Source organism: Pseudophryne corroboree, chromosome 6 (assembly GCF_028390025.1).
Source record: "Pseudophryne corroboree isolate aPseCor3 chromosome 6, aPseCor3.hap2, whole genome shotgun sequence".
Lineage (NCBI taxonomy): Eukaryota > Metazoa > Chordata > Amphibia > Anura > Myobatrachidae > Pseudophryne > Pseudophryne corroboree.
This window is the reverse complement of record NC_086449.1, coordinates 641574355-641595858: the sequence shown is the minus strand read 5'-3', so window position 1 is coordinate 641595858 and position 21504 is coordinate 641574355. Positions and strand designations below refer to the sequence as shown.

At 52.3% G+C, this 21504-nt stretch overlaps 1 pseudogene; it reads left to right on the top strand.

Annotated features, from left to right (window-relative positions):
* The first annotated feature begins 20905 nt into the window (after positions 1-20905).
* LOC134937548 (5S ribosomal RNA) lies at positions 20906-21024 on the top strand (annotated as a pseudogene).
* Positions 21025-21504: the final 480 nt, after the last annotated feature.

Below are 21504 nucleotides of genomic sequence, written 5' to 3'. Positions count from 1 at the left end.
TCACAAAAGCCGATGCAGTTTTACACAAGCTCTAGCGACGCTTTTCAGTCGCACTGCTGGCCGCAGAGTGATTGACAGGAAGTGGGTGTTTCTGGGTGGTAACTGACCGTTTTCGGGGTGTGTGTGTAAAAACGCAGGCGTGCCAGATAAAAATGCAGGAGTGGCTGGGGAAACGTAGGCGTGGCTGGCCGAACGCAGGGCGTGTTTGTGACGTCAAAACAGGAACTAAACAGTCTGAAGTGATCGCTAGCTAGGAGTAAGTCTCGAGCTACTCTGAAACTGCACAATTTTTTTGTAGCAGTGCTGCGATCCTTTCGTTCGCACTTCTGCTAAGCTAAAATACACTCCCAGAGGGCAGCGGCTTAGCGTTTGCACTGCTGCTAAAAGTAGCGAGCGATCAACTCAGAATGAGGGCCGTTATGCGGTGTTATACGTGTAATGTGGTGCTATTCATGTAATAATGTGGTGGCTATGTATGTAATCAGGGGCGGATTGGCCACTGGGACAGATGCCACTGCATTGGTCCCCTGTGTCTGTGTTTTACTACTTGCGTGTGCTCCCTCCCTGTACTGTGCTGTATGTAGTGTGTGCTCCCTCCCTGTACTGAGCTGTATGTAGTGTGTGCTCCCCCTCCCTGTACTTTGAAACCTATAAGGTTAAAAACAGGGATTTGTAGAAAGAAAGATCAATAAAATCAGAAGTAGAGTAAAGGCATGACTGCAGTGTCAGCAGACACTGAAAATGGGCATATCAGTCCTTGTATATTCAGACGTACAGATGTACATCAGGGAAGGGCATTGTAGCAGCATATACATAAAGTCACAGGTAAACATTAGCATAATGTAAAGCAAAGGAGGCCCCAACTGTGTCTATCTCAGAATCAGGACCTCTGAGGAGTGACAACTCCCTCTTGACAGGCGCATCCCCCTCAACAGACTCCATCCCCATTAGGGCTGCTTCCATAAATTTCCCGGGCTGGTGTTCGATCCCCAATCTCGTGCTCCCAAGACCACCAAGCCGAAGATGAAACAGTCCTGGGCAGCCCATCAGCCCGCTTCAAAACAAGACAAGCCTGCTCTATGACGGGGCGGGCCTCCCCCTCGGGGACCCCAGGGTGGGAGGCCGACTTTTAAAGTTCGCCCAGGACTGTTTAAAGACCACTTCAGATGCTTGGGTACTTGAAGTTGTCTCTCACGGGTATGCTGTTTTCTTCAGGAGTCATCCCTCTCACCAGTTCTGCACTACGGTACACCCTTCGGATCCGTTGAAAGCGCAGGCTCTACAAACGGTGGTAGGTTCCCTATTGAGGACAGGTGTGGTTGTCCCGGTACCTCAGTCCTAGCATGGCAGAGGCTATTATTTGATCCTGTTTTTAGTGCAGAAACTCAGTGGGTCTTTTCGGCCTATACTCAACCTCAAGTCACTGAACAAGTTTGTGAGGGTAGCCAAGTTTCGTATGGAAACATTGCGCTCTATTGTGCTGGTAATGGAACTCGGAGATTACATGGTATACCTGGATATACAGGATGCTTATCTGCTTATTCCTATTGCCATATTGCATCAGCTGTTCCTGCGGTTTGCTATTGGCGACAGTCACTACCAATTCAAGGCTCTGCCGTTCGGACTGGCCACGGCTCCTCGGATCTTCACCAAGGTTATGTCCGGTATGATGGTGCACCTCCGTCGCCAGGGAGTCAGAATCCTGCCGTACTTGGACGACCTGCTGATTCTGGCGAGTTCCCACGATGTCCTCCTCAGTCATCTACAATTGACGGTGAGTTGCTTACAAGCCCACGGATGGCTGATTAATTGGAAGAAGTCCTCGCTGGTCCCAGCTCAGAACATGGTGCACCTAGGGGTGCTTCTGCACTCACACAGTCAGAGACTGTTCCTGTCTCCAGACAAGGTCCTGCAAATACAGGACAGTATAAGTCACTTCATCCATCACCCCAGAGTGTCGATTCACTCGGCGATGCAAGTACTTGGCCTGATGGTATCAACGTTCGACATGGTGGAGTATGCTCAATTTCATTTCTGCCCTCTGAAATTCTCTGATTAATTCTTGCCAAGAGGGATGGCCTGCCTCATCGGATCAGATCCCCAGTGATCTTCTTGACTCCGGAGGTTTGTTTGTCGCTGACCTGGTGGGCCAGGACTAGCAATTGAGCAGGCGCCGTACCTTCTAGATCCCCGATTGGGTCCTCCTGATGATGGATGCCAGTTTGAGGGGATGGGGAGCGGTGTTAGAGCAACACTCTTTTCAGGATCGGCTGACCAAGGAAGAATCACTCCTTCCAATAAACATCCTAGAGCTGAGGGTGGTGTTCAATGCATTATCACTTGCCCTGCCTTTAGTATGGAACAGACTGGTTCAAGTACGGTCAGGCAATGCCACAAAAGTGGCATAAATAAACCATCAAGGTGGCACTCAAAGCCGTATGGCTATGTGGGAAGTGTCAAAAATCCTTTGTTGGGCAGAATGCCTTGTGCCAAGTATATCAGCAGTGTACATTCCGGGTGTCCTGAACTGGGAAGTGGACTACCTCAGTTGTCAGGACGTACACGCCAGAGAGTGGAGTCTTCATCCAGAAGTCTTTCAACTCCTACTGGACAGGTGGGGCCTACCAGATGTGGATCTCATGGTATCTGGACACAATCACAAGGTTCCGGTCTTCAGATCTTAAACCTGGTATCCTCAAGAAGCATTCGTGGATGCACTGGCAAATCCATGGAACTTTCGGCTGCCTTACGTGTTCCCTCCAGTGTCACTCCTGCCCAGGGTTCTATGGAAGTTCAAACAGAAAGGAGGAATACTGCCTCTAGTCACTCCAGCGTGGCCCAGAAGGCATTGGTTCTCAGACCTGCAGGGTCTATCGTCAGGGCATCTTATTCTACTTCCTCAATGACCAGACCTCCTCATACAGGGCCCTTGTCTCTACCCAGACCTGGCCAGACTGGCTTTGATGGCATGGCTCTTGAAGCATAACTCCTGAGAGCCAAAGAATTTTCAGAGGTGGTTATTCAAACGATGTTGAAAGCCCGCAAACCGGCCTCTGCCCGGATTTATTACAGGGTTTGGAATTCACCTGGTGTGCTGAGAAGAATTAAGATGTTCATAGATTCAGAACTTCCAGAATACTGGCTTTTCGGCAAAGAGGCCTGGCCTTAGGTCTTCATCTGGCTTCTCTCAAGGTTCTTATTTCTGCCTTGTCGGTTTGGTTTCAGAGAAAAATTGCCTCTATACCTGATGTTCAGACGTTCATTCAGGGTGTTGTGTGAATTCAGCCTCCCTATGTCCCTCCTGTGGCTCCATGGGATTTGTCTATTGTGCTGAATGCTCTGCAAGAGTCTCCATTTGAACCTTTTGAATCGGTGGAGCTTAAATTGCTCACAGCCAAGGTCCTGTTCTTGCAAGCAATTGCCTCTGCAAAACGGGTGTCGGACTTAGGCGCTATGTCCTGTCTTCCACCCTTTCTCATATTCCCTCGGGACTGGGCGGTTCTATGAACTCGCCCCGGTTATTTGCCTATGGTGGTGTCATATTTTCACCTTAACCAAGGGATTGTGGTTCCGGCCTTTGTCTCTTCAGATTTGAATACCAAAGAATGTTTTTTGGATGTGGTTAGGTCTCTACGTGTCTATGTGGAGAGGACTGCCTCCATCAGAAGGTCAGATTCCCTTTTTGTGCTGTTTGGTTTTCACAAACATGGCTGGCCTGCGAATATGCAAACCTTGGCCAGACGGATTAGAATGGTGATTGCACAAGCCTACGCGCAGGTTGGACTCCCAGCTCCTGCTGCAGTTAAAGCCCATTCTACTCGGCCTGTTGGACCTTTTTGGGCGGCCCGTCGTGGCAAGTTCGCAGACAATTGTGCAAGGTGGCTACATGGTCCTCAGTGAACATGTTCATTCGGTTCTATGCCTTTTATACTTCCACCACTCAGGATGCTTCCTTTGGATGCCGGGATCTCTTACCCGCTAGGGTGCGTCCCCTCCCTTGAGGAACTGCTTTAGGACATCCCCGATGTTTTTCCTGTGGAACACAGTGTACCCTGCTGCAGAAAAGGAGAGTTATTGTAACTGTTTTCCTGCGAGGTACACTGGGTTCCATAGGGTGCCCACCCTGATGCACCTAGCTTCTTTGAGTTGTATGGCATTAGCTGCTGGTACGCTCTCGTGATATTGTGGTTCTATGTGACTAACATCTACCTTCTCTTTTACCAGTTCCTGCATTGGACTGGTTAACGAAACTGGGCTCTCAGTGCCTGGAGGCGGGATAATACAGGAGGCCCCAATGCTTCCTGGGACAGTCAAAGCTTTGCCTGATGGTGCCTCTGGATCAAGATCCCGCTCTACATCCCAAATTTTTCCCTGTGGAACCCAGTGCACCTCTCAGAAAGAGAGTTAACCATGGTAAGTCTACCATAACTCTCCTTATACTGCCTATACTATTATACTTGCCTATAGTATAGATAAATGTGGGAGGCAAGTAGAACAGTCATGGGCAACCTGAAACTTTAAAAAAAAAGGACCCAGTACTTAATTTTAGTAATGGTAATTAGGCTCAAAATGACCTCTACACTGTTACATCATTGTGGTGAGAGCTTATTAGGAATAAATATTATTCCTAACTGACATCCTCTGTCATGAAAAATGGCTGTAAATTCCATTTACTATCAATTGAAATAAATGTATTTTAACAGTCAATTTTCTTAAATGTTTTCTAGGGCCAACCCCATATAACTTTACTTTGGAAAAGCTCCTGTTGGACTGGTCTAAGATCATTCTGCGATCTACAATACATTATACTGACATGCAGGGTGACACCCAGCACAGGGCAAGTCCACCCCGCGTGCCGTATGCCAGATCCAACCCTCCCTGCAAACATGCAAAAGCATCACATAGCGGCATGTTTAGGGTAGCACTCACGCAGCCACCGCGACCATTGCCACAAAATGTCCCTACTACAAGCCTTTAAATGCCACATGTGCTCCAAATTTCCACCACGTGTCACTTAGACCTATTTGCATGCCACTCAGACTCACCACTTACCCTTCTAAAAGCTTTTACACATAACACATATATGTTAGAAAGATTTATATTAACCCTGCAATGGGATACGGTCCTTAGGTTGACTCAACTTAGGTCGACAGTCATTAGGTTGACCACTGAAGGTTGACATGAGCATTAGGATGACATGTACTAGGTCCACATGTGCATTTTTTTTTCCATACTTGATGATCCACGTGGACTACGATTGGAATGTTAACAGAGCGAAGCGAGGCACCTTCCCGAAGCATGGTGAGTGAAGTGAAGAGAGCCATGCGAGGGGACACGGTGACTATCTGGGGTTCCCCATCACTTAATAATGAAAACGACACCAAAAACAGTCCAAAAACTCATGTTGACCTTTTCTCCTGTCGACCTAGTACATGTCGACCTAATGCCCATGTCGAATTAGTACATGTCAACCTAATGCTCATGTCGACCTTCAGTGGTCGACCTAATGACGGTCAACCTAAGTTGAGTTGACCCAACGACCCATACCCCGTGCAATTTAGAGTTGAGCTAGAAAGTGCCTCTGCGCAATTTTAAACCTGTGGGTACATTTTAATTTCCTCACCACTATAGCCCCATGGCATCAAAAAGGTGAACCGTTGCTTCTTGTATCTGCATTTGCTCATAACTCTGAGGGCCTTGCCTGAAGCATGGCGAGCGAAGTGAAGAGAGCCATGCGAGAGGACACGGTGCACTATTTGGGATTCCCCGTTACTTTACATCTGCCCCACCTGCAGTGCACATGGTTTTGCCCATGTGCTAACAAATTTGCTGCTGCGATCAGATCTGAATTAGGCCCTAAGTCAGGCTCGCTAACTTTTAGTCCAAAGCCTGCGGATGTAGGAAGATAATGTGGTGCAGAAAAGACTGTATTCCTTTCTATTCCTTTGATACTGTGTACTACATGACCTCCACATGTTCTGCAAAACAAGTCACACAATCTGGTTATTGAGCTTGATCATACCTCCCAACTGTCCCGCTTTCAGCGGGACAGTCCCGCTATGCAGACACTGTGCTAGTGTGAGAGGTGCGGCTGCGGTGTGGTGGTGCTTGCTGCCGTGCAGGTGTAAATTCGGTACTCACCAGGCGCCGCTCTCTCTCACCTTCAGGTACCGGAACCTTCAACGGACCTGGAAATCTTCAATCGGATCCGGACACGGCGATTCCCTCTCGGAGCTGACCGACGATCGAGCTGAGGAGAGAATAGGTTACCTCAAGGGGGGTATCGACCCTTTTTCCACTGGAAAAGGGGATACCCCAGGGGTGACCGCGACCTTCACCGGTTGGGTGAAAGGTCATCACCGGCACAAAGCCTCAGCCACCCAGATTTCACACACTCGTGCTCTCGCACGTAGTGTGATGAAAAGGATTCTCACGTCCGTGAGCAATCCCGACTCCGGCGCTCGGGGACAGACAAGGGACAAATGTACACGGATGCTACTCACCGTCATGAGTCTTGCACTCCGATCTTCTCCACTTACAGGTCCCTGTAAGGAGGCAAAGAGAAACAGCCGTGCAGGGCCAAGAACTACCCTAGTGTGCGTCCGCTACACTAGCTACATAAACAGAGCCCTCAAACTAGCTCGTGTGGGTGGTGCGACACAACTATGCACAACTTAAACAACGCATACACTTTGCCCTGCACGGTAACAACATACATCACAATATCGGAATACAAGATCACACGGTGCTGTCCCTTCAAATCCCTCCCGCTGGAAAGGGGGTGGGCGCCGCACGGCCTACCCACCTCCTGTACCTTCCCTTATGTGGGCCCCAGGCCTGCCTACCTAAATACCTCGGGGTGGCCTGGGCCTAGCGCCCAGTGCCACCTGTACTCACCTCGGGGGTCTTATTCACTGGGCCTAGCGCCCCCTAGCTGCACACAGGCCGGAGGCCTGATTTCGCCCACGGGCCTAGCGCCCGCCTAACTTGTTGCCCGTTGGGTGACCTGGGCCTTGTGCCCAAGGTCACCTTATCATATCCCTAATCGGCCAAAATCCACTAGGGCCTAATGCCCTCTAATGTCCCCACAGGCCTATTGCCTGAACTGCCCCCGGGCCTAGTGCCCGCCTACTGCGCCGCTTTCAGGTGGCTTGGGCCTAATGCCCAAACCCCCTAATCAATGTGGTCGGGTCTGGGTGCTTTGGCCACGGGCCGGGTGGAACCCCGGCTGCACGTGGCCTTGGACCCAGAGAGCCGTCCACACTTGTGCCCACGGGCCGGGAGGGCCCGACTGAATGCCCTCAGGCCGGGAGGGCCTGACTGTGCCCACGGGCCTAATGCCCGAACACCCGGTGGTCTAGGGAGGAGCGGGTACAGGGGCACCTGAAAAGGGCCTACCTGACCCGCTGGGAGAGGCACCAGGGGGGAGCTTCGCCAGCCCTTTGCTTCCCACCCCTGGTGACCTCTCTGGCGCTCTTCTTTAATCTTCGGCCGCTGGCCCGTCCTGGCCAGCGGCGCCGCCGTCGCCTCGCCGCGTCCAGCCGCCGTTGGACATCTTCCTGCCGCCGGACGTCTTCGGGCCTCTTCCGCGGCCACCCGAGCTCCCACCGCGACGTCTTCTTCCTCCGAGTCCCGGCCGCTTCTCTTCCGCTCCGGCGCGCCGACGACCTTCTCCGCTGCTCCCGCCCGTCTTCTTCTCTCTTCGCGCCCCCGCGCGCGGTCTTTTCTTCTGGCTCCCGCCCGGCGTCTGACGTCAGACGCCGGGGGCGGGGCCTATGACGCGGCGAGCGCCAATTGGCTCGCCGCGTCCCTCTCTGATGGGCTGCCGCTCCGGGAGACGCGATTGGCTCCCGGCGGGCGCCAACGTTTGAAACTACCCGCAGCCTCCGGTCCGGTGCAGGGAAAAGGGTAATCCCTGCACCGGACACCCGCCGCCACGCACCCAGCGCTGGGGACAGACAAGCTGTCCCAGCGCTGTCAGCGACGTTGTCCCGCAGGGGACACAGGCACCCTGGCTGCTGCTGGAATGTGTCCTGTAAAACAGGACACATTCCCACATTTCCCCCTTCTTTTTCCTTTGTAGTCCCTACAAAGTTCCTCACGATGTCCCTTGTCCGCGGGTCAGGGAATTCAGAGGTCCCTCCGGCGAGATTGTGTTCGAGGGCCCAGCCCGGACGGGCTGTGACCCCACATCCTTCCACCTCCAGCTCCGGGTTCCTCTTCTTACCTCCTGGCCTCCATCGGCGGATCCTCTGGGGGAGTGGCACCTCCTCACGGTCACTCGACGTTGGCCACCAAGGGGAATCTTCCTCCACGGGGACAACAGTCACCCACTCTTGACCTCCGATATCGTCTGTGGCTTCATCCCTGTCTTCAGGGGGTGGTACCGACCACCACCCAACAGTGGAATCCTCCGGGGCATCCGTTTCCTCCCGGGCAACAACCACCATCTGTCTCATCTCCTCGTGGGGCATCTCCAAAGGTCCCATGTCTTCCTCTGGAACGGGTCCTCCCACGGCATCGCGATCCTCTCCCCGTACGTCCGTCCATTTCGGCACTTCCGGCAGGTATTCTTGCTCCAGGACTACCTCCTCCCCTTCACGGAGGGCATTCAACTGGGAGCACGACTCCACCCGATCCTGCCAGTCTCTCTCGTCGGCGCTTCCGATGCCAGAGTCGTCTTCCATCTGTTCTTGGAGGGATTCGTCGGCGGACAGCTCACCGTAGTCCGAGTCCTCCTCCGATATCTGGACTGGGGTATTATTTTCCTCCTCAGCGTACTTCTTCGCTTCCGCTGGCACCTCTGCTTCCTCAGCGTACTCCTTCGCTTCCGCTGGCATCGTTACTCCCTCAGCGTACTCCTTCGCTTCCGCTGGCATCTTTACTTCCTCAGCGTACTCCTCTTCCGCTGGCATCTCTAGGTACCCAGGACACACCTGTTCCGCACGTCCTGGGCGTGGACGGTTCCATCGCGGGGAGATTCTGGACGTCTCAGTCACTGGGTCTTCACGCTTTTCTTCGCAGCGTGGTCTCTTCACCTCCCAGTCGTCCACCTCCGCCTTACGCGGGAAAGGATTCTGCCTTACTGGGGTCACTTTCTTGGGACAGAGTAGGTCCGCGGCATCTTCCCAGGGGCACTCACTGGCCGCATGTCCTGGTCGCCGACACTTCCAACAAGGGAGGGCCACTGCCACCTTCTCCAAGACGGGTTCCTGGTCCACCTCCTTCACTGGGGAATCTTCACCCGTTGGTTCCGGCTCAGAGGAAATGGGCACCTGCGAACTAACTTCAAGCAGGGTCTTCCGCTCCATTTCCCTGGTTTCCTCCTCCCATCTCTGGGCGCGACCATCCGCAATCATCCGGTCTTCATTCCACGGCCAATCGGGAAGCGCATGTCCTCTCGCCTCGCAGAGCGCACACACAGGCTCTGCAGCCACCCGGTCCCAAAGTTGCTGACGAGACTCCGTCATCTGCTTCACCGTGGCCTCGTAGTCCGTCCTGTCTTCCGTCCATGGGCATTCCAGGAGCCGATGTCGGGGATCTCCACAGCTTTCACACCGGGGATCAACCTCGTCTTCGCTCAACTCTTCGTCCCAGGGACAACTGTTATGCTCATGCCCGTAGTTTCCGCAGAGCAAACACCAGGACTCCTTCTTCACTTGGCCCTGCTGACGTCTTCGGTCCGCTTCCTGGACCACCTTCTTTGGGGACGTCTCTCGCCACGTACACTTGTCAGCAAAGTGCCCCGTTTGCCGACATTTCTTGCAGGGCGTCACCGCGGCCTTCTTGCGCCCCTTCTCCCGGCGCTCTTCCTTTCCACGCTGGACCGACCGCTGCACCATCTTCAGGAGGTCTGCCCCGGACACCGTCACCCAGTCGCTCTGGTCCGCACGCGTCCGTGGGTGAGTCTGTTCCGGAGCCATCCGCAGGGAGGTCTTCTTGGTGGCGTTCCACATCGTGTCCGTGATCCGGTCTCTCTGATCCTGCCGACTACGCCAAGTGTGAGAGGTGCGGCTGCGGTGTGGTGGTGCCTGCTGCCGTGCAGGTGTAAATTCGGCACTCACCAGGCGCCGCTCTCTCTCACCTTCAGGTACCGGAACCTTCAACGGACCTGGAAATCTTCAATCGGATCCGGACACGGCGATTCCCTCTCGGAGCTGACCGACGATCGAGCTGAGGAGAGAATAGGTTACCTCAAGGGGGGTATCGACCCTTCTTCCACTGGAAAAGGGGATACCCCAGGGGTGACCGCGACCTTCACCGGTTGGGTGAAAGGTCATCACCGGCACAAAGCCTCAGCCACCCAGATTTCACACACTCGCGCTCTCGCACGTAGTGTGATGAAAATGATTCTCACGTCCGTGAGCAATCCCGACTCCGGCGCTCGGGGACAGACAAGGGACAAACGTACACGGATGCTACTCACCGTCACGAGTCATGCACTCCGATCTTCTCCACTTACAGGTCCCTGTAAGGAGGCAAAGAGAAACAGCCGTGCAGGGCCAAGAACTACCCTAGTGTGCGTCCGCTACACTAGCTACATAAACAGAGCCCTCAAACTAGCTCGTGTGGGTGGTGCGACACAACTATGCACAACTTAAACAACGCATACACTTTGCCCTGCACGGTAACAACATACATCACAATATCGGAATACAAGATCACACGGTGCTGTCCCTTCAAATCCCTCCCGCTGGAAAGGGGGTGGGCGCCGCACGGCCTACCCACCTCCTGTACCTTCCCTTATGTGGGCCCCAGGCCTGCCTACCTAAATACCTCGGGGTGGCCTGGGCCTAGCGCCCAGTGCCACCTGTACTCACCTCGGGGGTCTTATTCACTGGGCCTAGCGCCCCCTAGCTGCACACATGCCGGAGGCCTGATTTCGCCCACGGGCCTAGCGCCCGCCTAACTTGTTGCCCGTTGGGTGACCTGGGCCTTGTGCCCAAGGTCACCTTATCATATCCCTAATCGGCCAAAATCCACTAGGGCCTAATGCCCTCTAATGTCCCCACAGGCCTATTGCCTGAACTGCCCCCGGGCCTAGTGCCCGCCTACTGCGCCGCTTTCAGGTGGCTTGGGCCTAATGCCCAAACCCCCTAATCAATGTGGTCGGGTCTGGGTGCTTGGGCCACGGGCCGGGTGGAACCCCGGCTGCACGTGGCCTTGGACCCAGAGAGCCGACCACACTTGTGCCCACGGGCCGGGAGGGCCCGACTGAATGCCCACAGGCCGGGAGGGCCTGACTGTGCCCACGGGCCTAATGCCCGAACACCCGGCGGTCTAGGGAGGAGCGGGTACAGGGACACCTGAAAAGGGCCTAACTGACCCGCTGGGAGAGGCACCAGGGGGGAGCTTCGCCAGCCCTTTGCTTCCCACCAGTGGTGACCTCTCTGGCGCTCTTCTTTAATCTTCGGCCGCTGGCCCGTCCTGGCCAGCGGCGCCGCCGTCGCCTCGCCGCGTCCAGCCGCCGTTGGACATCTTCTTCCTGCCGCCGGACGTCTTCGGGCCTCTTCCGCAGCCACCCGAGCTCCCACCGCGACGTCTTCTTCCTCCGAGTCCCGGCCGCTTCTCTTCCGCTCCGGCGCGCCGACGACCTTCTCCGCTGCTCCCGCCCGTCTTCTTCTCTCTTCGCGCCCCCGCGCGCGGTCTTTTCTTCTGGCTCCCGCCCGGCGTCTGACGTCAGATGCCGGGGGCGGGGCCTATGACGCGGCGAGCGCCAATTGGCTCGCCGCGTCCCTCTCGCGTCCCTGATGGGCTGCCGCTCCGGGAGCCGCGATTGGCTCCCGGCGGGCGCCAACGTTTGAAACTACCCGCAGCCTCTGGTCCGGTGCAGGGAAAAGGGTAATCCCTGCACCGGACACCCGCCGCCACGCACCCAGCGCTGGGGACAGACAAGCTGTCCCAGCGCTGTCAGCGACGTTGTCCCGCAGGGGACACAGGCACCCTGGCTGCTGCTGGAATGTGTCCTGTAAAACAGGACACATTCCCACATTTCCCCCCCCTTTTTCCTTTGTAGTCCCTACAAAGTTCCTCACGATGTCCCTTGTCCGCGGGTCAGGGAATTCAGAGGTCCCTCCGGCGAGGTTGTGTTCGAGGGCCCAGCCCGGACGGGCTGTGACCCCACATCCTTCCACCTCCAGCTCTGGGTTCCTCTTCTTACCTCCTGGCCTCCATCGGCGGATCCTCTGGGGGAGTGGCACCTCCTCACGGTCACTCGACGTTGGCCACCAAGGGGAATCTTCCTCCACGGGGACAACAGTCACCCACTCTTGACCTCCGATATCGTCTGTGGCTTTGTCCCTGTCTTCAGGGGGTGGTACCGACCACCACCCAACAGTGGAATCCTCCGGGGCATCCGTTTCCTCCCGGGCAACAACCACCATCTGTCTCATCTCCTCGTGGGGCATCTCCAAAGGTCCCATGTCTTCCTCTGGAACGGGTCCTCCCACGGCATCGCGATCCTCTCCCCGTACGTCCTTCCATTTCGGCACTTCCGGCAGGTATTCTTGCTCCAGGACTACCTCCTCCCCTTCACGGAGGGCATTCAACTGGGAGCACGACTCCACCCGATCCTGCCAGTCACTCTCGTCGGCGCTTCCGATGCCAGAGTCGTCTTCCATCTGTTCTTGGAGGGATTCGTCGGCGGACAGCTCACCGTAGTCCGAGTCCTCCTCCGATATCTGGACTGGGGTATTATTTTCCTCCTCAGCGTACTTCTTCGCTTCCGCTGGCACCTCTGCTTCCTCAGCGTACTCCTTCGCTTCCGCTGGCATCGTTACTCCCTCAGCGTACTCCTTCGCTTCCGCTGGCATCTTTACTTCCTCAGCGTACTCCTCTTCCGCTGGCATCTCTAGGTACCCAGGACACACCTGTTCCGCACGTCCTGGGCGTGGATGGTTCCATCGCGGGCAGATTCTGGACGTCTCAGTCACTGGGTCTTCACGCTTTTCTTCGCAGCGTGGTCTCTTCACCTCCCAGTCGTCCACCTCCGCCTTACGCGGGAAAGGATTCTGCCTTACTGGGGTCACTTTCTTGGGACAGAGTAGGTCCGCGGCATCTTCCCAGGGGCACTCACTGGCCGCATGTCCTGGTCGCCGACACTTCCAACAAGGGAGGGCCACTGCCACCTTCTCCAAGACGGGTTCCTGGTCCACCTCCTTCACTGGGGAATCTTCACCCGTTGGTTCCGGCTCAGAGGAAATGGGCACCTGCGAACTAACTTCAAGCAGGGTCTTCCGCTCCATTTCCCTGGTTTCCTCCTCCCATCTCTGGGCGCGACCATCTGCAATCATCCGGTCTTCATTCCACGGACAATCGGGAAGCGCATGTCCTCTCGCCTCGCAGAGCGCACACACAGGCTCTGCAGCCACCCGGTCCCAAAGTTGCTGACGAGACTCCGTCATCTGCTTCACCGTGGCCTCGTAGTCCGTCCTGTCTTCCGTCCATGGGCATTCCAGGAGCCGATGTCGGGGATCTCCACAGCTTTCACACCGGGGATCAACCTCGTCTTCGCTCAACTCTTCGTCCCAGGGACAACTGTTATGCTCACGCCCGTAGTTTCCGCAGAGCAAACACCAGGACTCCTTCTTCACTTGGCCCTGCTGACGTCTTCGGTCCGCTTCCTGGACCACCTTCTTTGGGGACGTCTCTCGCCACGTACACTTGTCAGCAAAGTGCCCCGTTTGCCGACATTTCTTGCAGGGCGTCACCGCGGCCTTCTTGCGCCCCTTCTCCCGGCGCTCTTCCTTTCCACGCTGGACCGACCGCTGCACCATCTTCAGGAGGTCTGCCCCGGACACCGTCACCCAGTCGCTCTGGTCCGCACACGTCCGTGGGTGAGTCTGTTCCGGAGCCATCCGCAGGGAGGTCTTCTTGGTGGCGTTCCACATCGTGTCCGTGATCCGGTCTCTCTGATCCTGCCGACTACGCCAAGTGTGAGAGGTGCGGCTGCGGTGTGGTGGTGCCTGCTGCCGTGCAGGTGTAAATTCGGTACTCACCAGGCGCCGCTCTCTCTCACCTTCAGGTACCGGAACCTTCAACGGACCTGGAAATCTTCAATCGGATCCGGACACGGCGATTCCCTCTCGGAGCTGACCGACGATCGAGCTGAGGAGAGAATATGTTACCTCAAGGGGGGTATCGACCCTTCTTCCACTGGAAAAGGGGATACCCCAGGGGTGACCGCGACCTTCACCGGTTGGGTGAAAGGTCATCACCGGCACAAAGCCTCAGCCACCCAGATTTCACACACTCGCGCTCTCGCACGTAGTGTGGTGAAAAGGATTCTCACGTCCGTGAGCAATCCCGACTCCGGCGCTCGGGGACAGACAAGGGACAAACGTACACGGATGCTACTCACCGTCACGAGTCATGCACTCCGATCTTCTCCACTTACAGGTCCCTGTAAGGAGGCAAAGAAAAACAGCCGTGCAGGGCCAAGAACTACCCTAGTGTGCGTCCGCTACACTAGCTACATAAACAGAGCCCTCAAACTAGCTCGTGTGGGTGGTGCGACACAACTATGCACAACTTAAACAACGCATACACTTTGCCCTGCACGGTAACAACATACATCACAATATCGGAATACAAGATCACACGGTGCTGTCCCTTCAAATCCCTCCCGCTGGAAAGGGGGTGGGCGCCGCACGGCCTACCCACCTCCTGTACCTTCCCTTATGTGGGCCCCAGGCCTGCCTACCTAAATACCTCGGGGTGGCCTGGGCCTAGCGCCCAGTGCCACCTGTACTCACCTCGGGGGTCTTATTCACTGGGCCTAGCGCCCCCTAGCTGCACACAGGCCGGAGGCCTGATTTCGCCCACGGGCCTAGCGCCCGCCTAACTTGTTGCCCGTTGGGTGACCTGGGCCTTGTGCCCAAGGTCACCTTATCATATCCCTAATCGGCCAAAATCCACTAGGGCCTAATGCCCTCTAATGTCCCCACAGGCCTATTGCCTGAACTGCCCCCAGGCCTAGTGCCCGCCTACTGCGCCGCTTTCAGGTGGCTTGGGCCTAATGCCCAAACCCCCTAATCAATGTGGTCGGGTCTGGGTGCTTGGGCCACGGGCCGGGTGGAACCCCGGCTGCACGTGTCCTTGGACCCAGAGAGCCGACCACACTTGTGCCCACGGGCCGGGAGGGCCCGACTGAATGCCCACAGGCCGGGAGGGCCTGACTGTGCCCACGGGCCTAATGCCCGAACACCCGGCGGTCTAGGGAGGAGCGGGTACAGGGGCACCTGAAAAGGGCCTACCTGACCCGCTGGGAGAGGCACCAGGGGGGAGCTTCGCCAGCCCTTTGCTTCCCACCAGTGGTGACCTCTCTGGCGCTCTTCTTTAATGTTCGGGCACTGGCCCGTCCTGGCCAGCGGCGCCGCCGTCGCCTCACCGCGTCCAGCCGCCGTTGGACATCTTCTTCCTGCCGCCGGACGTCTTCGGGCCTCTTCCGCGGCCACCCGAGCTCCCACCGCGACGTCTTCTTCCTCTGAGTCCCGGCCGCTTCTCTTCCGCTCCGGAGCGCCGACGACCTTCTCCGCTGCTCCCGCCCGTCTTCTTCTCTCTTCGCGCCCCCGCGCGCGGTCTTTTCTTCTGGCTCCCGCCCGGCGTCTGACGTCAGACGCCGGGGGCGGGGCCTATGACGCGGCGAGCGCCAATTGGCTCGCCGCGTCCCTCTCTGATGGGCTGCCGCTCCGGGAGCCGCGATTGGCTCCCGGCGGGCGCCAACGTTTGAAACTACCCGCAGCCTCCGGTCCGGTGCAGGGAAAAGGGTAATCCCTGCACCGGACACCCGCCGCCACGCACCCAGCGCTGGGGACAGACAAGCTGTCCCAGCGCTGTCAGCGACGTTGTCCCGCAGGGGACACAGGCACCCTGGCTGCTGCTGGAATGTGTCCTGTAAAACAGGAAAATGGTCAGTTTGGTGAGGCCACGCCCATTCGAGCAATGTCACGCCCATCGTGGTTGAGACCACGCCCCATTTTTGGCTGACACACAGCTTCACCGCGCAGGTGTCCCGAGTACCTCCAGGCTAAAGTTGGCAGGTATGGCTTGATTCTGATTTAGAAGTAAAGAAAGAAAAAAAACAAATAACTGTGCACCTTGGCAAAGCCATGTTGCACTGCAGTTGAGGCAGATGTAACATGTACAGAGAGATTCGATTTGGGCGGGGTGTGTCCACACACTTTGCAGTGTATAAATAAAGCTGTCTAACATTTGTGGGCTACTGTACATGTAAAAACAGACAGTATTTACCTTGCACAGAATTTTTTTTAAATGTATTTGCTCCTCTTGCATGGCAACATTGTTTGTTCCAGACAAAAAGTTACTTGTTTGTTTTGCTTAACTTTCAAATCAGAATCAGGCCCATTGTTGGCTACAGTTCACTCTTATTTTTTGCTTTTTGACATACTGTAAAGCAGAGGTTAATTACGAGTGGGGGCATAGACTTGGGGGTTGAGTATAAAGATTCAATGGGCCACCTTCTACCCATCACTGGTCTAGAAGCAGATGTAAAGATTCAGAAGAATCAATAACTTCTGCTGTTCCACCTTGTCTCTTTCGTTGTGTGATGTGTCATTTTGTTATTAGTTTTCTAAAATTTTTGGAAATACTCTGATATTAAAAGAAATCAGAGGGGTGGGATAAAAGAAAAAGCCGGCTAAAGCAGTAGTCAGCTTACTTGTGAAAGATGAGTAACTGATTTATATCAGTTAAGAAACCACAGAGCAAAGCATGAGGAAAGCATTGCAGACACAGCAAGAGAGATTAAACTGAAATACTGTCATAAATTATGTCTGTTATGCAATTTATACAGCATGATGATACTATAATAGCGTCATGAAATGTAGTAGTATCTATATACAACTTACAAGACATTACAGGGGAATTGGAGATGCCATTACACAGCTAGTCATATACAGGTTGAGTATCCCTTATCCAAAATGCTTGGGACCAGAGGTATTTTGGATATCGGATTTTTCCGTATTTTGGAATAATTGCATACCATAATGAGATATCATGGTGATTGGACCTAAATCTAAGCACAGAATGCATTTATGTTACATATACACCTTATACACACAGCCGGAAGGTAATTTTAGCCAATATTTTTTGTAAGTTTGTGCATTGAACAAAGTGTGTGTACATTTGCACAATTCATTTATGTTTCATATACACCTTATACACACAGCCTGAAGGTCCATTAATACAATATTTTTAATAACTTTGTGTATTAAACAAAGTTTGTGTACATTGAGCCATCAGAAAACAAAGGTTTCACTATCTCACTCTCACGCAAAAAAGTCTGTATTTCGGAATATTCCGTATTTCGGAATATTTGGATATGGGATACTCAACCTGTATTAGCACCACGGCACATTGCTTAGCAGCACATGAATGTGGTCCTGATCCAGGAACCTTCTGTGTACAGATAATTTTTTTCTCTGATTGTTCATGTAAGTTTCCTCAAGAGATGAGCAGGTTTGGTTTCCTGAGAAACTAACCCCTCCGAACTTCACCACCCGAGCGCGGATCCGAGCCCGGCTCGGGTTTTTCCACCTGACTCGGAAACCAGAACGAGGCAAAACATCATCATCCCGCTGTCAGATTCTCGCGGGGTTTGAATTCCATATAAGGAGCCGCTCGTCGCCGCCATTTTCACTCCAGCATCGGAGAGTGTAGAGAGGGGACGAGTCTCCGTCCTCAGTGTCCTGCATCAGTACAGTGGTAGTGTCTTGTGCTGTATCAGTCCAGTCACAGTGGTGGTGTCCTCTGCTACCATATGTCCTGTGCTGCTGTATAAGTCCAATCCAGTGGTGCTGTGTTGTGCTGCATCAGTTCAGTGGTGGTGTATTGTGCTGCATCAGTCCAGTCACAGTGGAGGTGACCTCTGCTGCCATATGTCCAGTATTGCTGTATAAGTCCAGTTCAGTGGTGCTGTGTTGTGCTGCATCAGTTCAGTGGTGGTGTATTGTGCTGCATCAGTCCAGTCACAGTGGAGGTGACCTCTGCTGCCATATGTCCAGTGCTGCTGTATAAGTCCAGTCCATTGCTGTGGTGCTGTGTTATCTTACATCAGTCCACTTGTGGTGTCACTGTGCTGCTGTATATGTCCAGTAGTACTGCCGCATATGTCCAGTGATACTGCCGTATACTGTATGTCCAGTGATACTGCCGTATATGTCCAGATGTACTGCCGTATAAATCCAGTGATACTGCCATATATGTCCAGTGGTACTGCCATATAATTCCAGTTATACTGCTGTATTGGTACTGCCGTATAAATCCAGTGGTACTGGCATATAAATCCAGACCAGTGATACTGCCGTATATGTCCAGTGGTACTGCAGTATAATTCCAGTGATACTGCCATATAATTCCAGTGATACTGCTATATAATTTCAGTGATACTGCCATATAAATTCAGTCCAGTGGTACTGCCGTATAAGTCCAGTGGTGCTGACATATAATTAAAGTGATACGGCTGTATAATTCCAGTGATACTGCCGTATAATTCCAGTGGTACTGGCGTATAAGTCTAGTGATACTGCCATATAAATCCAGTACAGTGGTACTGCCATATAAGTCCAGTGGTACTGCTGTATAATTCCAGTGATACTGCTGTATAATTCCAGTGATACTGCCGTATAATTCCAGTGGCACTGACGTGTAAATCCAGTGACACTGCCGTATAAATCCAGTCCAGTGGTACTGCGGTATAAGTCCAGTGGTACTGCCGAATAATTCCAGTGATACTGCTGTATAATTCCAATGATACTGCCATATAATTCCAGTGATACTGTTGCATAATTCCAGTGGTACTGGTGTATAAATCCAGTGACACTGCCGTATAAATCCAGTCCAGTGTTACTGCCGTATAAATCCAGTGGTACTGCCGTATAATTCCAGTGATACTGCCATATAATTCCAGTGGTACTGGCATATAAATCCAGTGATACTGCCGTATAAATCCAGTCCAGTGATACTGCCATATAACTCCAGTGGTACTGCCGTATTATTCCAGTGATACTGCCGTATAATTCCAGTGATAGTGCCGTATAATTCCAGTGGTACTGGCATATAAATCCAGTGATACTGCCGTATAAATCCAGTCCAGTGGTACTGCTGTATTAGTCCAGTGGTACTGCCACATAATTTCAGTGATACTGCCATATAATTCCAGTGGTACTGGCGTATAAGTCCAGTGATACTGCCGTATAACTCCAGTCCAGTGGTACTGCCGTATAACTCCAGTGGTACTGCCGTATAATTCCAGTGATACTGCCATATAATTCCAGTTGTACTGGCATATAAATCCAGTGATACTACTGTATAAATCCAGTCCAGTGGTACTGCCATATAAGTCCAGTGGTACTGCCGTATAATTCCAGTTATACTGCCATATAATTCCAGTGATACTGCCGTATAATTCCAGTGATACTGCCGTATAATTCCAGTGGTACTGGCGTATAAATCCAGTGATACTGCCGTATAAATCCAGTCCGGTGGTACTGCTGTATAATTCCAGTGATACTGCCGTATAATTCCAGTGGTACTTGCGTATAAATCCAGTGATACTGACGGATAAATCCAGTCCAATGGTACTGCCATATAAGTCCAGTGGTACTGCTGTATAATTCCAGTGATACTGCCGTATAATTCCAGTGATACTGACGTATAATTCCAGTGATACTGCCCTATAATTCCGATGATACTGCCATTTAATTCCAGTGATACTGCCATATAATTCCAGTGATACTGCCATATCATTCCAGTGGTACTGCCGTATAAGTCCAGTGGTACTGACCTGTGCTGCATACTATTTACTCCATTTAAAGGGGTTATTAATATTTTATCCAAATAATTTTTACAGGGTTTGTCCTATGTTATATAACTCTAGAAAAATAATGGAGGACAAAAATTTGGAGGATAAAATAGGGAAAGATCAAGAACCACTTCCTCCTAGTGCTGAAGCTGCTGCCACTAGTCATGACACAGACAATGAAATGCCATCAACGTCGTCTGCCAAGGCTGATGCCCATTGTTATAGTAGAGGGCATGTAAAATCCAAAAAGCTCAGTAAAAAGACCCCAAAAAATAAATTGAAATGGTCTGAAGAGAAACGTAAACTTGTCAATATGCCATTTACGACACGGAGTGGCAAGAAATGGCTAAGGACCTGGCCTATGTTCATGATCATGACTAGTGGTTCAGCTTCACATGACGATGGAAGCCCTCACCCCCTCGCTAGAAAAATGATAAGAGTTAAGCTGTCAAAAGCACAGCGTTCTAAGATGGGTCTATGAGAATACACCTATATTAGAGGATCATCCACCATCATATATGTATTTTGGGTAATACAGTATCTCCCCTCTTTTTGGGCAGTGGTATTGGGCTATACAGTGTTACATTCACAATATTGGTTTGATCTTCTATGCCAATGTTACATTTGTTGTTACACATTATATTTTTCTATTAGCTCAACTGGTTACTGGATCTGGTTATATTGTCGTGGTGTGTAACATTATCAGACATCTAGGACTTATATTACTATTTTCAGCCAACTTGTGCATCTTGCCTACATGATATACAGTAATCACTGTGCCGCGGTGATTTTATAACAATTTGTGACAACTGTATATTTATTTCTTAATCAGTTCTGACCTGATACACACTTCTGTCTTTGAGATCTGATATATTGTTTTTCTCTTTCCGTTTTCTATTATTATTCTGTACTCTCACCAGCGATTCATAGGTAACAGGTGGTTTACCCCAATACCTTTGTCTAACGCTGGCAGCAGATCCCCTCTTACTTTCACCTACGCATGTTCTTCTTATCTCTTATATTTTCACTTATTTTCTATGTGAACTCTCATCGGTGATCCCAGAGTGAAACGGGTAGTTGTACCCCTACTATCATACCACATTGTAAACGCCCAATTCCGTTTCGATATTGTAAGTGAAGCAATGTGGGCTTGGTCAGTACTGGGGTGGATGACCCCCCAGGAAGACCAAGTGTAGTAGAGGCAGAAGTCAGTTAGATGCTCTGAGCCTAACGCTGACAGCAGATTCACCTTCTATTTTTCTGACAGCTCCATTTTCTGTAGTTAACATCCAATACTACTCAGTTGTGTGATTATCTACTAGATTGGTTCACTTGTGTGATTTGTTCACCGCGCATTCCCAGTCATTTGCACTAATTTTTCATATATACGATATGTCTGCAGATCTGTAAAATACTTACCAGTCTCGGTGACCGGCACGGATTACTAATAATACATATTTGGTCCCCCTATACAGGGTCACACTAGCATTTGCTAATTAATGAGAGACCACTCATATGACGACTTTTAATTATTGTTTATTTGTTTGTTATTGTTATGTCCATATCAGATACACCAACTGTTTCATTTTAACTATGTATTATTAAACTTGTATGTTTTAAATATTTCAATATCATAGTCGTCTTTTGACTTCTCCAAGAGTGCACCCACAAAAGAGTCTTCT